Source organism: Rattus norvegicus, chromosome 20, assembly GCF_021556685.1.
Source record: "Rattus norvegicus strain SHRSP/BbbUtx chromosome 20, alternate assembly SHRSP_T2T, whole genome shotgun sequence".
Taxonomy (NCBI): Eukaryota; Metazoa; Chordata; class Mammalia; order Rodentia; family Muridae; genus Rattus; species Rattus norvegicus.
Window position 1 is genome coordinate 55,885,924 of NC_141553.1, and position 14,942 is coordinate 55,900,865.

Sequence of the window (14,942 nt, forward strand, 5' to 3'; positions counted from 1 at the left end):
TCAGAGAACTGGCCAGAAAGATGTTAAATCAAAGTTCATATGTATATACATAATATATGTATATAGTAACAACAGATAGGCCATGAATTAGATAGAGAGCAAGTGTATGGGAGGACTAAAGTGAAGAAAGGTAAAGGAAGAATATAATTATAATATCAAAAATGTAGCAAAAATGTAAATAAATAAATAAATACCACTATGTAATCTAACAATATTACCACTGGGTAGTTGTCAAATAGATAACTGAACCTGAACTTCCTTGCTTAGTTCTGTACTATTCACAGCAGTCAAAGTATGGATGTAGCCTAAATGTTTATCAATAGCAAAGAAAATGTGATTCTGAGGCTGTGACAACATGTCCAATGTCTGTGCAAGCTCAAGCAGACAAAATGCTATCCTCAGCTAAGGAACAATTAGTAGTTAATTGCTCACAGAGGAGAGAAAGTGTACTTTCTTTAACATGTAGTCACTGTTAGGTTTAGACACTACAGGAGATAGTGACATAGCTTAGAACATACAGACAGTATCTATTGGACTTAGTGGGTATTTTCAAATCAGAAGGCACAATATTGGGTAGGAATGGAGTGAGAAGAGGGATCTTCAAGGAAACAAGGAAGGAAATTAATACAATCAAATTTCAATGTATGAAGTCCAATGTATGAAGAACAAAGGTCTTAACATGTATTCATGTAACTGCATTATTTTTATCTTTGTATGTGTATATGAATAATACACCAGATGAACCAGATCCTGTCTTCTATGACAAGATAAGCCTACAGTCCTTATAAACAAAGCCAAACATTCAGAGACAAGTAACACATGGTCTCACTGATGTGTGGATAATAAAGAAGTTTTTCTCATAAAAGACAGTGATATAGTGTTGTCAGAAACCTAGAATGTTGGATGTGATATCTGGTGGTTTTCATAGTCAAGATTAGGGGATAGGAACAGATGGTGATGGTCAGAAACCAAGAGTGGGGAACAAGAACAAGATGAGTTAGCTTAACATAGAAAAATTAATTTCTAATGCTTTGGATAGCATAGTATGGTGACAAGTCAACACTAATTTACTGTAATTTGTTGAAGAAGAAATTACAGAATATATTTAAATAAAAGGGAACATGTTTGAGATTCAAGATATGCTAGCATTCTCAATTAGATAAGTATATTTATTGTTTGTTAGATAAAATTGTAAATATTTTTGGAGAACTCTGGAATAATGATGGGCACTTAACTCATTCTAAGATTTCCATTTTTGCCTTCTCCAAAGCTTTAATTATTAAACAATTATGTTTTCTACTATATAATAAGATAAAATTTTACACAAATAAAGTATGCCCCAGAAATAAAAATTAGTGACCATATCAAAAGTACATATGTTAACTGTATTTTTAAGTTTGATTAGTCTCTTTTATTAAAATTATGATATGCTTTACATTAATTTATGCTCATATATTCAATATATTACCGATTATATCTTATAGAGATAGATGTATTACTTTCATCATTATTTGAAACCATACTCTTAAAAATAAAATATTAAGTTCTTAGGATGAATTGTGTGAGGCATTATCATTACTGTTCTGCTATATCAATATAAAAATGAAATTTTATCTATTTTTACACTTAGTTATCTTTAAAGAAATACCAAAGTAATAAAGCTATATATACATATTTCATCATATATCTGTAGCTTGTCTTTTGCTACTTTGTGGGTTCTTTGTTCTTCTATGCTTCTCTACCAATGTTTGTCTACCCTTTAAAACCCCTAGCACTAGATAGGAGAAAGAAAAAAAAGATAGAAAGGAAAGGAAAAAGATCCTCAAATAAAGTCAAATTTTTAAGGGGACTACATTATTGTTAGACTACTTCTTGTTGTAGGAGCATTGACTTCCTTGGCACAAGTGTGATCTTCAAGGTCAGGACATCTAATTTCTTCTTGTTTCTTCTTTGTACATGACTACTTAACAATCTGAGACCAACCATAACCAACATCAACCAACGAACGAATAACAACCAATCAACCCACCTACCCCATTTCAGGGCTCTACCATTTATATACCTTCTGCAAAGTTCCCAGAATTCCAAATTCACACAATTACAGACATTATCTGCATCTGGCAAAATCATGCCTCTGCTATAACATGTGACAAGTCAGAGTAAGCTGCAGTAGACAATCTGAAGCAGCCCTGTAGCCCTTTCCTGGGATTAAAAGAAAATCATATCCTTATACTGTTTCTGCGTTTTTAAAAGAAGCCAAAATTCCAAAATTATTACTCTTCATATTTATCAGAAAAAAATCAATAAAATGATTTTTAATGATATTTTGCTATACTCAGAGTCATGTCTTGTCCAGTTGTCATTAGAGAAGCTTCCCCGGGCAGCAGATTAAAGCAGGTGCAGAGATGTAAAGCTAAATTTTATGCAGAGATTAAGTCTAAATTGGAGGTCTGCATTGGGCCCATCCTGTCAGAGCTCAGAAGAAGAGGAAAGTTTGTCAGAAGAGATGCAGGACTCAAGGAGAACATGGCCCACTGAATCAATTAAGCAGGGATCATATGGGCTCACCGAGATTGAAGTGGCAAGCAGAGAGAGCCTGCATGGGTCTGCCCCAGGTCCTTGTTGTGTGTTATGTTTGTTAGTTTGGTACTTTTGTGAATCTCCTAAGAGTGCAAATGGGTGTGTCTCTGACTCTTTTGCCTGCTCTTGGTACTCTTCCTATTTGATTGCTTTGTCCAGCCTTTATGTGAGGACTTTTGTCTTGTTTTACTCTATCTTGTTTTGTTGTATTTGGTTGTTTCCTCTTGGCGGCCTGCTGTTTTCTGAAGGGAAACCTAGGGAGGTAGATCAGCAGAGAGGGGAGAGGGTGAGAAAGAGGGTAAAACTATGATTGGGATATGTTATATTAGATAAGGATCTAATTTCAATTTTTAAAAAGTAATGCATATCACAAAATATCTCACAGAAATTCATTTTTCCCCAAAGTTATACTAAGTAAAACAAACACTTCATCTAAAAACTCTTGTGCTCTTTCCTCTTCAGCTGTGTTTTATTCCCTCCTATTTTTGAAGCTTCTCCATTCAAACATTCGTAAGTTAATACTAGAATAAACACCCCAATTTTCCCTGTGTCTCATGAGATATTTTCCTTTCGTTTCCTATATGCCTCTGTTACTTTCTTCTTTATCACAGTGCTTATCATTATCACACTAGGTATCGTAGAATATATATTAAACATTCCACATTCTAACATATATAGTTATATGTATATTTTAGAAACTAGACTTCATGTGCTAGATTTATGTAATGCTTTGAATAAGTATGTACCCCTATAGATTCATGTGCTTGGCCCATCAGGAGTGGTACTATTAGGAGGTGTGGCCTTGTTGGAGAAAGTGTGTCACATTACAGGAGATGGTGACATAGCTTAAAACATAAGCAGGGGTCAGGCTTTGAGGTATCCTATTCTCAAGCTACACCCAGTTTGGCATACAGTCCCCTTCTAAGGTTTTCCAATCAAGATGTTGAACTCTCTGCTCCTCCTCTCCCAACACATGTGCCTAGATGCTGCCATGTTTTCTACCATGGCAATAATGGACTAAACCTTTGAAACCGTAAGCCACTGCAATTAAATGATTTCACTTATTAGAGTTGCCGTTGTTTCTTCTCAGCAAGAGAAACCCTAACTATGACAGTTTGTTTGTTTGGTTTGGTTTCGAGTCCGCTAGACTGGAAACAATGTGACGAAAAATAGACAATTTGTAATTATTAGTGGAGTAACTAAAAATAAAACAAACAAATGAAAATTACAACATAATAACAACATAATCAGAACTCCAAGCCTGAGAAATGGACAGGACTTTATATCTGCTCTGTAGGTTGTATGACTACAGAAACCAAACTGTTATCAATAATAACTGTATATGATACACACGATGAGCAAAATTTCTAGCTCGCCATGAACACATCTATAGGAGTAAAGTAATATTACTCTACAAGATTATTGTGAAGTAAATCATAAAACTAAAAAATAGGGAGGAAGATAGAAAAGGACTATGGAAGAAAAGAAAAAATATGCACACAAAAGAGAATGAGAGAAAAAAAAAACATGATGCATCATGAAGGACAATTATTTGAGAGTGTCACAACACAGTGTTGAGAGAAAGAATACCAGAGAAGCAAAAGGGTGGGAATGATAGAAGTAGAAAAAGTCATGCTGCAGAATATATTTCTAAAAATAAATGAATAAATAAATAAATAAATAAATCGAATAAAAACTGGGCATAAATGTGCTTTGAGTTGGAGAGTAACATCAGGTAGTAGGCATGGATGACTCAAGTGCTCAGTGATGTGATCATCAACAACAACAGGCAACTGGAATGAAAAAAGAAACAATTCTGGAATAATCAGAGGCAACTGAGAAGACACGGGGACTAATGGTGAAGAATTAGAGTTGAAGTGATAAGGATCAGGCTGAGACAACTTGATGAATTCGTAGTTCATGGAAAATACAAATATTGTGCTAAAAGACTAGGTATGTATGTTGGCTTACACATATCTGTGGATTATTGATAGAGAATTGGCTGCCTGAAGTTTGTCATCAGAAATAGCTTTGTGAATATGGAGCATGTGGAGATAAAAGGAGGTAAAGCTTACATGAGGTGTTTCATGGAGAGAAAGGAATCAAGTGAGACATAAGTCATACTAGAAACAAACCTTTAAACAACATGAAGAGTAGATGATAAGAGGATTAAGAGCCTTAAGAGAATGAAAATGGTATCTTCATCGTCAAGGCACAGTAGCAAAGAGTGAGGTCTTCATTCTGAGTTATCTGATGCCAACCTCATGGCTGAGATAATACAGCAGTCACCTTCATGGCTGAGATAATACAGCAGTCACCTTCATGGCTGAGATAATATACCAGTCACCTTCATGGCTGAGATAATACACCAGTCACCTTCATGGCTGAGATAATACACCAGTCAACATGACTGAGTAGATGAAAATGTCAATATCTATATGAGTGAAGTCACTACCACGTCATAGTTCCTGGGTGTGACACTGTCTACTTCTTGAAATAAGTCTATCATGATGTAGAAACAAACAAGTAAGATCAACTATAGCAAGAATACCATGTTCTATGGAGATGATTTCCACTTTGTTCGTGATGACATCTCCCCATGTAAGTATTTTCAATCCAAAATCCTGGCCTAGAAGCTGTACATCTTGGATCTCACCTTGGAGCTGAGTATTATAGGCCACAGTGGGCATATACTACATATACCCTTTACCTCTGACCACCAACAGACTGTTTCTGGATCCCAAGACAAACTATAAAGCTATGGAATATTCTAAATGTATATTCAGGATCGAAATCACTTGGAATAGGTGCTGTCCACTTCTGCCCAGCACTAGCAATTCTATCAGCATTGCTAGTGACTGGGATAAGCTGTTAAAGATATAAAATTGTGCTAACAATATTAGCTACACAACTGTCTGAACATTGGGAATCTTTCTGGAGGATCTCAATGGAGGAGATCCATAGGAAATATCTCTATGTTTCTGAGTTGTCAGGCTTTGCTTGGGGTTTTAATGATGACACATTTATACACTAGGTGGTAGGTGTGTGATCCAGGTTCTGTTCTACAGTCCTAAGTGCTTTTGGCCCTCTTCTGCTGCATGATTCAGCCTCCAGATTTGGGACTTGGAGGGAAAGATGACTATATACAAATAACATGGCAAAGCCACACCACTACTGGTCTGGCCTTGTCTGAAGATGACTAAACTACTTTCTATACAAACAACATGGTTTATATGGAGCAGGTGACTATAGACAACCCCATAGAGTTTATATCAGAGTTTTAGTAATAAAATTGGTTTTCTGAGAAAATAGAGAAAAAGAGCATGATAATATAATGGGTATGAATTGCAGAAAATAAGGAAGAGAGAGTGATGACATCTAGGCCAAGCAGATTTTTTTCATTTTTATACTTAACTGTGTAAACAACTTATCAGGTACATCAGTGAGATCATTAAAGTTCATATTTTCCCATTGGGCTGCACACAGAGAGAAACAAACCAGGACAAGAGACCAGAGTTAAAAAATGCCATATGGTTTTGCCAGTTTGTCTAAATTTTGAAAGCTTTGGTTTAGAGAAACAGAGAATGTCTGGCTACCCTCATTAAAATTATTATCATTTACAGTATCTTTGTTTTCTACAACCAAGGTAAAACGTAATCATTACTGAGGGTTTCTATGAAACTTCTTTGTATTTCTTAATACCAAAGTATCTTTATTATAGATAAGAGAATTTAATTTTGTGCTACAGAATGGTATTTCTTAGAAAGACTGAAACACTTAAAGAATTTGTCCTATAAATTCATTTAAAATAGCACCTCAGTAATCAGACTCTAGGAAATAATATTTTAAGTAATTTTATGTATTTGAAATTGGGATTAAAAAAATAAACCAAAGTTCAAACATAACTAACTGTGGAAACAGTATTATGTCAGACTATATAATCAACTGTATCCAAATAATTAGGTTAAACTTGTAACTGCTAATTGTATTTGCATGTGGAATTATAGAATACAGCAATTGCAGCTTTGTACTTAAAATGTACAACATATAATCATCTTAGATCTAAATTACCCCACTCTCTAATATTATTTGGTTCTTTGTTGCACAATACAAAAATTATAATAATTCAAAATTAGTATCTTCCAGGGATATATATTTTTAAATTAAGTTACTCTATTGAGTCTATTTTAGTGTATCCAATTTAAATGTTCACTTTAGATAAGATAAAAATCATTCTTTGACTTTTTATTTTATCAAACTCACCCTAAAAGTACTTAAAAATATATCCAGAACTAGGTGTACAAATATACTCCATACAAATAAATAGAAAAATGCTGTTGTCTTTTGCTTCAGACAAAGTTCTTGGGATCCTTTATCACTTATGATTGTATCATAATGAAGGGGGTGACTCTGATGCTTTGATCAGGAATGTGCACATGAACACAAGAAGGTCCTATTCCCCAACTGGTTCTTGATTGATCAATAAAGATGCCAGTGGCTAAAGGTTGGGTGGAAGAGGCGGGACTTCCAGGTTTCCACAGGCAGGGTAGGAGAAGCAAGAGAAAGGGTTTTCCTTGCTTTGAAGGGAGAGTCACCAGCCATGTGAGATCTCAGGTGGGGTGGCCATTGGCCACTTCCCCAGGTGAGAGATTAGAAATGCAACTAAGAGGAGGGCAGATGTAGGATGCTGAGCAAGGAATAAAGGAAAATGCACATTAGCCACAGGAGGGTTACAAGAGCCCAGCCACTGAGTCCTAAGGCAGGTTAAAAATGAGCTATATGTGTGTGTATCTTTCATCCTCAGATCAAAGGGAAGAAGGGTGGTGGCTGGTAGGGAAGTCCACCCAGAATGTAAAGCAGGGTAGTAGAAACTATATGCTACATCACAAAAACGAATCAAAACTTAAATTGTTCAGTATTCAAAACCTGGAATTTTAATCACAAACTACGAAAATTTATGTTCATCTCTTTAGTTATTCTCATTCTCATTAAATATAATATAGTAATAGGGATGATCACTAGAGTGGGGTGGCTTCATGGAAAAAGGAAAGAGTTCTGCTAATGGGTGACAACCCACTCACTAAAGAAAAAAACCCTGGTCTTTTTTATATACTATGAATTTGAATATCAGAACCTCTTGATGATCCATCTTCATTAACCTTTTTTTTTTATTAACTTGAGTATTTCTTATATACATTGCGAGTGTTATTCCCTTTCCCGGTTTCTGGGCAAACATCCCCCTCCCCCTCCCGTTCTTTATGGGTGTTCCCCTCCCAACCCTCCCCCCATTGCCGCCCTCACCCCAACAATCACTTTCACTGGGGGTTCAGTCTTAGCAGGACCCAGGGCTTCCCCTTCCACTGGTGCTCTTACTAGGATATTCATTGCTACCTATGAGGTCAGAGTCCAGGGTCAGTCCATGTATAGTCTTTAGGTAGTGGCTTAGTCCCTGGAAGCTCTGGTTGCTTAGCATTGTTGTACATATGGGGTCACGAGCCCCTTCAAGATCTTCCAGTTCTTTCTCTGATTCCTTCAACAGGGGACCTATTCTCAGTTCAGTGGTTTGCTGCTGGCATTCGCCTCTGTGTTTGCTGTATTCTGGCTGTGTGTCTCAGGAGCGATCTACATCCGGCTCCTGTCGGTCTGCACTTCTTTGCTTCATCCATCTTGTCTAATTGGGTGGCTGTATATGTATGGGCCACATGTGGGGCAGGCTCTGAATGGGTGTTCCTTCAGTCTCTGTTTTAATCTTTGCCTCTCTCTTCCCTGCCAAGGGTATTCTTGTTCCCCTTTTAAAGAAGGAGTGAAGCATTCACATTTTGATCATCTGTCTTGAGTTTCCTTTGTTCTAGGCATCTAGGGTAATTCAAGCATTTGGGCTAATAGCCACTTATCAATGAGTGCATACCATGTATGTCTTTCTGTGATTGGGTTAGCTCACTCAGGATGATATTTTCCAGTTCCAACCATTTGCCTACGAATTTCATAAAGTCGTTGTTTTTGATAGCTGAGTAATATTCCATTGTGTAGATGTACCACATTTTCTGTATCCATTCCTCTGTTGAAGGGCATCTGGGTTCTTTCCAGCTTCTGGCTATTATAAATAAGGCTGCAATGAGCATAGTGGAGCACGTGTCTTTTTTATATGTTGGGGCATCTTTTGGGTATATGCCCAAGAGAGGTATAGCTGGATCCTCAGGCAGTTCAATGTCCAATTTTCTGAGGATCCTCCAGACTGATTTCCAGAATGGTTGTACCAGTATGCAATCCCACCAACAATGGAGGAGTGTTCCTCTTTCTCCACATCCTTGCCAGCATCTGCTGTCCCCTGAGTTTTTGATCTTAGCCATTCTCACTGGTGTGAGGTGAAATCTCAGGGTTGTTTTGATTTGCATTTCCCTTATGACTAAAGATGTTGAACATTTCTTTAGGTGTTTCTCAGCCATTCGGCATTCCTCAGCTGTGAATTCTTTGTTTAGCTCTGAACCCCATTTTTTAATAGGGTTATTTGTTTCCCTGCGGTCTAACTTCTTGAGTTCTTTGTATATTTTGGATATAAGGCCTCTATCTGTTGTAGGATTGGTAAAGATCTTTTCCCAATCTGTTGGTTGCCGTTTTGTCCTAACCACAGTGTCCTTTGCCTTACAGAAGCTTTGCAGTTTTATGAGATCCCATTTGTCAATTCTTGATCTTAGAGCGTAAGCCATTGGTGTTTGGTTTAGGAAATTTTTTCCAGTGCCCATGTGTTCCAGATGCTTCCCTAGTTTTTCTTCTATTAGTTTGAGTATGTCTGGTTTGATGTGGAGTTCCTTGATCCACTTGGACTTAAGCTTTGTACATGGTGATAAGCATGGATCGATCTGCATTCTTCTACATGTTGACCTCCAGTTGAACCAGCACCATTTGCTGCAAATGCTATTTTTTTTTCCATTTGATGGTTTTGGCTCCTTTGTCAAAAATCAAGTGACCATAGGTGTGTGGGTTCATTTCTGGGTCTTCAATTCTATTCCATTGGTCTATCTGTCTGTCTCTGTACCAATACCATGCAGTTTTTATCACTGTTGCTCTGTAATACTGCTTGAGTTCAGGGATAGTGATTCCCCCTGAAGTCCTTTTATTGTTGAGGATAGCTTTAGCTATCCTGGGTTTTTTGTTATTCTAGATGAATTTGCAAATTGTTCTGTCTAACTCTTTGAAGAATTGGATTGGTATTTTGATGGGGATTGCATTGAATCTGTAGATTGCTTTTGGTAAAATGGCCATTTTTACTATATTAATCCTGCCAATCCATGAGCATGGGAGATCTTTCCATCTTCTGAGGTCTTCTTCAATTTCCTTCTTCAGTGTCTTGAAGTTCTTATTGTACAGATTTTTTACTTGCTTTGTTAAAGTCACACCGAGGTACTTTATATTATTTGGGTCTATTATGAAGGGTGTCGTTTCCCTAATTTCTTTCTCGGCTTGTTTCTCTTTTGTATAGAGGAACGCAACTGATTTATTTGAGTTAATTTTATACCCAGCCACTTTGCTGAAGTTGTTTATCAGCTTTAGTAGTTCTCTGGTGGAACTTTTGGGATCACTTAAATATACTATCATATCATCTGCAAATAGTGATATTTTGATTTCTTCTTTTCCGATCTGTATCCCCTTGACCTCCTTTTGTTGTCTGATTGCTCTGGCTAGAACTTCAAGAACTATATTGAATAAGTAGGGAGAGAGTGGGCAGCTTTGTCTAGTCCTGATTTTAGTGGGATTGCTTCAAGTTTCTCTCCATTTAGTTTAATGTTAGCAACTGGTTTGCTGTATATGGCTTTTACTTGTTCAGGTATGGGCCTTGAATTCCTATTCTTTCCAGGACTTTTATCATGAAGGGGTGTTGAATTTTGTCAAATGCTTTCTCAGCATCTAATGAAATATGTGAATTTTTCTTCATGCTTCTTTCCCCTGATAGTGTCTCACAATGAAGTAACTAAAATTCCTAACAACCAGTCTTCCTTGGGCCTCCTTATATTTACATGACTCCTTGCAGCTTTTTCTCCAGTTGAGACACTTCTACTTTACATTACTTCATTAGAAATCAGTAAGACTTGCAGATTTCCTCTTCAGTTCCCAACGAGCTCTAAGCTCCTCTCAGGAATCATCATACATTTTTGTTCTTGCCATTCTCTTATCTTTTGCACTAAAAATGTACTGGGGTTTCCTTCCTGTCTTTTGCTTCAGTTCATGGGGGCAAAGTTTTATCCAAAATCCTGTGACCTCTGCCCCAGGTGGTTTACCAAAATTTGGTCTATATATAATTGCTTAAAAATAACATGCTTGATTGTTAATGAAATAAATGAAATGCAATTCATACTAGTTTTCCTTGGAAATAATGGAAGAAATTATGTGTACCTAAAACCTTATTTTCTGAATTAATAATACTGAATGAGTATTTCAGAGTTACTCATTAAATTTAACTTTGTGCAAATTACATGACTCATTGAAGTTCAATTTCCCCCTAGCCAATTATACTATATCATATCCATGTATGTATAGTGAAATTATCAATAAGATACTTTCAAGAACAAAGATAGCTTAAAGCTTATGATAAAATGAACATCTTCAGAGTCTATTCTGCTTAGAAAAAGACTTTATCCAGAATAAATAGAGCCAGCAAAAACAACACACAGTGACTGTTACCTAGTGCTAGCAGGAGTATTCAGACATGGGAAAGAGGATCAGGAAAGTCTTTATTTGGGGCATTAAAGACAGATAATCTGTTTGTGAAAATGTGCACATACATACACATATGTGTCTACCAAAATCGGAAGTGGGCTAGAAATTTTGCTTCCCTTGTGAAAACAAAACTATGTTTAGCAGCTGAAAGAAGTTTAATGCTTTGATTGCATAAAAGGAAGTTGAATATTTAAACTCAAATATTGTGAGAGAGCTTCAGAAACAAATTTATTTGCAGGACTTCTTTAAATATTTTGGCTGCATTTTAGACTCCAGTTATTAAGGGAGAAATCAAGCTGAATTTCATTAAACATAACCTAAGGGTTGAAATCACATCAAGTTAGTAACATAAACTCTCACAGATGATACATATTTTGACCTGAGAGTTAGCATAATGTGGAAGTCAGTAGATATTTTTTTATTTGAGAATTCAGAGGAGTAAAGAATTGGCAATTGGGACTTAATTGTGGACCCCAAGTAAGAGACTTGGGACTTGAGGGAGATATTTATGTTTCTAAGGCTGATGCTGGGTAGGAGGCCCAGATGACAAGCTGGCCTGATGAAGTGATAACCTGTTTTCTTTGCAACTCAGAGAACTGTTTTGAAAGATTGAACAAAATAATCTATGAGAGTAACATGGACAATATCTAATGAATAATTGCTCATCTATAATCATTCCTATCCCCTTACTTTCTTTTCCAATGTTTTCCAGTAATTTAGCCACAAGACTGGGACAAAATCCTAGACTTCTGCTTACTATCCCAGAGTTCTTTGTTAATAGACTGCTGATCTACAAACAAAGATGAAACACAGGAATTTTTAAGCAAATATTCACAACTTATCCTGGAATTGCTTACAAGCTGACAGCTATCCAATTTATCTTCAGTTTATATTTAAAATGAATCATATGTTCCAAAATGACTGACAGAAAGAGCTTTGTTTCTGAAGCCAATTCATTTCCATCATTTTTGGACACCATTCAGAGCTATAACAGACTTCTGTGGTGTTCAAAAGCATTCATCCAGAGCAACAACAAATGCTAATTATCATAAAAATGAATAGCTCCTGATAACATGATTTTAAGAAGTTCTCCTAGTCCAGAAATACATTTCATCTAACATCCATCTGTTAGGGTGTGGGAGCAAGAAGTGGATGAAATTATCATGTATCAAGCTGGACAATACAACAAAGGGGAAACGAATATAAACAGGGGATAGCATATGTAATAAGTAAGTCTGGAAAGGGGACATGTAATAAAAATGGCACATCTCTCTCCTTCAGTAAGCAATTGATACATGAGTCCACAGCTAAGTCAATGCTCTTTAAGTTGACAAGTGTGATTATAGGAGAACACATTCAGTCCACAGTCTTTGTTATAAGTGTACTTTTCCCACAACTTCAAACTGTAATCTATTCTACTTGGGCAGTCCACCTTAAAAATTCTTGTATCCGTGATAATTTGAGACATAAAATTACATACAGTGAAGTTTTTCTTAGGAATGTGTTTCAAAAGATTTTTCTGTATATTGACAAGTCATTTCTATTATATAAAACAATGAAAACCCAAGTTCTCAAAAGTAAAAATTTAAATTTCAAAAGGATAAAATATTTAGTTACCAATGTAATTTGCTAATTAAAAATAATACAAGATCGTGAATAATCCAATGTCTATAAATGTGGTTTGGAAGCACAATGGTGGGGCCTTTGCCCTTTCTACTGGCATGTGATCACTGCTATAAGAGCCAATGCTCACCAGCAGGTGCCTAATCAATACATGTTGACTTAAAAGTTGCATAAAATAGAATATATAATCTATAATTATTCAATATTCAGACTTTAAGATATGCTTAATTCTGTAAATTTATAATTTTAGCATCACTATATATTATATACAAAATCAAATATTTCTGAAATGTCCATGTAACTTTCAAAATAATAAAATGATAAAGCATCTTGTTTAAGGAAAGTAAGTGAATATTTAGACAAGGTTTCACTCTATAACACAGGCTAACCTAGAACTTGCTATGTAGGCCAGGCTGACCTCAAAGTAGTAGTAATCTTACCAATGTCCATGCTTGGATATAGCAAAGAGGTATACCAGGCCCAGGTATAAAGCTTTTAAAAATGAATTTAAATGCTTTTTTTTTTTGGTTCTTTTTTTCGGAGCTGGGGACCGAACCCAGGGCCTTGCGCTTCCTAGGCAAGTGCTCTACCACTGAGCTAAATCCCCAACCCCTTAAATGCTTTTAATAAACTTAATTTGAGGTCAAGATCTCCACAAGGGTATAAATGAAATTGACAATAATATTTCTTTATTTATATTTGTGCTGGTGATAAAAATATTTAGAATATTCTCTATAATTTTAAAAGTACATGTGAATATTTGCTTTACTAATTGTGATATGAGCTGGTTACAAGTCATTGTTTTTGTTTATTCAGTATGTCATACATGAATGTACATTTTTATACTGATCAATCTTTTGACAATTTCTTTCTAATTATAAACAGTGTGAAAATAATATGTAATAGAGAATGCAATCATATATAGATATATATAAATGCACATATATGTAAAAATAAGTACAACAAGTATAAGTATAAATATGACAACATATGAGAAAATTATTAAGGGAGAATAGAGAAGTGACCAGATCCATATTCTACCTTTGTGTATATGGCCATTGACATAAATAAAATAAATAAGGTGGATTATTTTTATCTGAAGATTCTCTGGGTATCACAAATTATGCACACTCAGTAAAACTGTTAAGACACATCTTTCTAGGAGGACTTTACCAATTATATAAAGGAAAAGGTTTGTGGGAGAAACAATCCTTGGAAAGTCTAACCTAAGTTCAAAGACCCATTAAAAAATACTTGTGACTTTAAAGATTTTATTGATAAACATAAAAGCTAAGTTTATTAAAATATTTTTATGATTTTTTTAACCAATATAAAGTTTCTTTTGAGGCTAGCCCTTCCTTAAATCAGTAAAAGTATATTGAAAACTATTTTCATTGTTTGTACAAGCTTGAAACTCTTTGTTCTCTTAGCAGAGTTTCTATCTGTCTATTTGCATGGGTAATTTCATTATAAAACGGATAAGTTTCTCCACAAAGCTCTGTTCATTGCCAGCATACAAAGTGAATGGGCACAAAGCTTGTTCCTGCCATATTTGGAGAGAATTTAAATTCAAATGAATTTCAATCTCAATGTAAATTTGAGGGGATAGTGAAAAGGCCTAAAATAAAATGTTTTGCATTCTAATTTCAAAACAATATTTAGAATACTGAAAAATGTCCTTAAATGAAATAAATTACCATGATAAACATATTTACCTCACCGAATTAATTGTCAGCAGAAAACTAAAGTTTGATCTTACTGTTCACTTTCTTGTTTGTGAGACGTGTTTAAAATTAACAATTCACAACATTCAACCACAATTATCAACCCTTAAAACAATGCAATATAGACAACCACTATACAGCTAGTAAAATATTCTAAGGCAGTGACATGAATTTCATTAAATTTAATTTAATTTCATTAAATTTTATTTCTCATTCTGTTTTTAAAGTCTCTAAGTAGTATATATCTACACAAAAGTAGCTCCCCAAAGTTTGAATATTTAATACTGTTATCTATTCAAG

At 35.4% G+C, this 14,942-nt stretch overlaps 1 protein-coding gene across 4 annotated transcripts in view; it reads right to left on the reverse strand.

Moving 5' to 3' along the window:
• The window catches only part of Grik2 (glutamate ionotropic receptor kainate type subunit 2), a 698,850-nt gene that overhangs the window by 444,651 nt on the left and 239,257 nt on the right, over window positions 1-14,942 (reverse strand).